Here is a 3,820-nt window from a genome sequence, read left to right as displayed (position 1 = left end):
CCGAGAACTGTGAGCCATCCTTCGATGTGTAGACAGCCACAAATCAACACTCTGGGAGTGTCTATATCCTCAGCACTTGCAGTCGCAACCGACGATATGGTGAACTCGCTCTACTGTGTTGTGTAGAGCATAGTGAGTTCTTATTAGGTTTTAACAAAAGAATATGTGTACATACCTGGCGGCCTGCCCACTTACCTGGGCGACCACATTGGGCTTTATACCCGAACAGGGAGTATATGTCTCATGACTTTAATGCATTTCTGGCTAGTCGTGGGATAAAACACCAATGTACAGTGCCTTATACACCTCAAAAAAATGGTGTTTCTTAGAGGAAAAACAGGTCACTTACGAAAAGGGCACAATGTATGGTCAAAAGTCAACCTTTGCAGCCTTCCTTTTTGGCTTGAGGCCCTCATGTGTGCCACTTATGTACTTAACAGGTGTCTTACGAAAGCTTTGCATTCTATTACTCCATATGAAGCATGGCATGATAGAGAGCCTTCTATTGAGCACATGCGTGTTTTTGGTTGTTTGGTATATGCTTTGGTGCCACAAACATAGCGTAGAAAATTGGATGATAAGGTTGTCAAATGTATTTTTGTTGGTTATAATGCTGAAAGCAATGGTTACAGGTTGTATCATCCGCAAACAAAGCGTATTCTAGTTTCACACGATGTAGTGTTTGTGGAAGATTTTATTCAGCCCTTGCTATCATGTACTAGAGACAATAATGTAAGCTCACATGACATTTATGACACTTTGTTGCCTCTTTTCAATGATGGAAATACGAATGTAAATTCCAATGAGGCAAATGTACAGCCTATGGGGGTGTCTAAAAATGTTACAAATCAGCCTATTATACTGATGCAGATGTACATGATGTACTTGATGAGGAAAGGGCTAAAAATGAGCAGGCTAGAGGTATGCCAAAATGGTTGGTGCATACATTGCGTGACAGTAAATTGGATGCACCTTTGTCTAGTCGAACTCGTTCAGGCTCTTGCCATGCATCTTATGCATCAGATTGTTATGCTTTGGTTGTGTCTATCTTACATGATGTTGAGGAACCTCTCTCTTTTGATGAAGCATAGAATTCAAAAAATTGGATGGCTGCCATATGCAATCAGAATATGATGCACTTATAGAAAATGACACATGGACTTTATGTGATTTGCCTCCTGGAAAAAAGGCCATTAGTACGAAGTGGGTTTACAAGTTGAAACGCAAGCCGGATGGTGAGATCGATCGCCATAAGGCTCGACTTGTTGCAAAGGGTTATGCACAACAAAAAGGCATAGATTATGAAGAAACTTTTGCTCCCACTTGTCGTATGACTACTATCTGTATTCTATGTGCATTGGCAACTCATTTTGGTTGGGATGTACATCAATCAGCCTCGCGGTTTTGTCAAGAAAAGACAAGAGGACAAAGTGTGCAGATGTAAGAAGGCTTTGTATGGGTTGAAGCAATCTCCTCGTGCTTGGTATGAGAAAGCTGACACTCATTTGGTGAAATGAGGCTTTCGCAACAATCCAGTAGAAAGCACATTGTATGTAAAGCGTGAGGGCGATGTACTTCTCATTATTGTTCTTTATGTGGATGATTTGCTGATCACTAGTCCCAATGAGGGACATATTGCTGAATTTAAGGCTGATTTGAATGCTACTTTCAAGATGAAAGATTTGGGGCTGTTGATTACTGGGGCATACAATTTAAGCAGTGTGATGGTGGTATTGCCTTGTGTCAGGAAAGTTACATAAAGACATTGCTATGTAACTTTGGACTTGAGGATTGCAAACCTATTTCCACTCCCATGGAAACAGGTTTGAATTTAAGTCTACATGATGCTGGTGATCCTGATGATGTCACTCTTTATCAAACTACTATTGGCTGTCTCATTTATGTATGCAACAGGAGGCCAAATATTTAGTTTGCAGTCTCACAGGTCAACAGATTTATGCATAGCCTAGGGTCTAAGCATTGGCAGGCTGTCAATAGGATTTTTCACTACCTTAGTGGCACTTTACATCTTGGCTTGTTTTATCCCAAGGGGGGATCATTGCCGCCAGACTTACATGCTTTTTCAGACTCAGATTGGGCTGGTTGTTTTGACACATGAGTGTCCAAAAGTGGTTTTTGTTTCATGCTTGGCAGTTCATGTATATCATGGTTGAGCAAGAAGAAACCTACTGTGGCCACTTCGAGTTGTGAGGCTGAGTACAGGGCAGTCTTCATAGCTACGGTTGAGTGTGTATGGCTCAGACGCCTTATGGTTGATTTGGGTGTTGGACAGGACACTACCAACACTATCTACACTCACACTCATGTATATCATGGTTGAGCAAGAAGAAACCTACTGTGGCCACTTCGAGTTGTGAGGCTGAGTACAGGGCAGTCTTCATAGCTACGGTTGAGTGTGTATGGCTCAGACGCCTTATGGTTGATTTGGGTGTTGGATAGGACACTGCCAACACTATCTACACTGACAGTCAGAGTGCATTGGCAGTTGCGAGGAACCCAGTTTTTCATGCTCGCATAAATCACATTGAGGTGCATTACCACTATGTCAGGGAGAGGCTCTCAGCAGGAGAGATCGGCTTGGCTTATGTGCCAACACAGGACAACCTTGCAGATCTTTTCTCAAAGGTATTGTCTCGTGAGAAGTTCGAAGCTTTTCGCAAAGCTTTGAGCTTACTCCTCTTTGTGGATTGATCATGTCCTCAGGGCATGTCACTTCCCTTTACTCATGTGCCAACTCTCGTTCATCGCATCACTCCAGGGGGATTTGTTACCATATACATGTGGTAGTGATGTGGGTGAACACAGTACAACCATCGGGGCACTTTTTTAGGAGGTTTTTCCCCCCGTGCATTGTATATACGTCCATTCATCCTAGCGCAATCTATCTTTCCATTGCACACTAAGTAACAAACTCACTATTGTGTGCCTTGAGCTTCCTTTGTCTTCTCCAAGCTGTGTGCGTTTCTCTGCAACCCTAATTCCAACTAAACTCAAAACCTCATAGTTCAATCCGAAACACTTTTAAGAAATATGGAAGCATGTCTATGCTTTTGCAAAATGAAACTTTATCAAAAGACCATTTGTATGTATTTTTGAGCTTGTACATAAAACACGATTTTTAAAAATTTTGCAAGAGTCTCCTTTGTAGACCTCTTCATAAAAAAAATTGTACATCCTTTCTTGGGCTCCCACATGGGATTTCCTTGACATAAACTCTTATTTCCATCACTTTAACGATTTTGTTATCTCACAAAAATCAACGCACAAGCTAATGGTGTCAACATAATCTAACTACATAGGAAAGCTCCAATCAAAGTCATCTGCACATCATGTGGCCATCATGTACCAAAAAAACACAAATGAAACATCCAAATGAAACGTATGGAGCATACCAAAATGCCATGTCAATGTCATATGGTTGCCATGTACATAAAAACATAAATCAAAACATCAAGATGTGTACTGTTAGAATAGAGTTTGCTCAACCAAGTGTGCATCCGCAATCAACATTTCACAGGTCCACATGCAATATCGGTCAAACATCTTTCATAGAGCACATCATCTAGCTCTAGACACATGCAATGCCTCATATCTTCCACAGAAGCTCAGTCCAAACCACCAGACCCCGCAAACAAGTCCAAAACATAGTCATGAGGCTCAGTAAACATTGCCACCTGACCTAACCATATAAAAAGTAAATTAGAAACCTAATGCAAACACATATGTACCATAACGGTCATTAGTATCATACTTTGGATTAGTCTTACCAAAAGAACAAAGAAGACTACTCTGCGTCGCC

This window comes from Adiantum capillus-veneris, chromosome 23 (genome assembly GCF_014529385.1).
Source record: "Adiantum capillus-veneris isolate H3 chromosome 23, ASM1452938v2, whole genome shotgun sequence".
NCBI classification, from domain to species: Eukaryota; Viridiplantae; Streptophyta; class Polypodiopsida; order Polypodiales; family Pteridaceae; genus Adiantum; species Adiantum capillus-veneris.
This window is presented reverse-complemented; position numbering follows the sequence as displayed.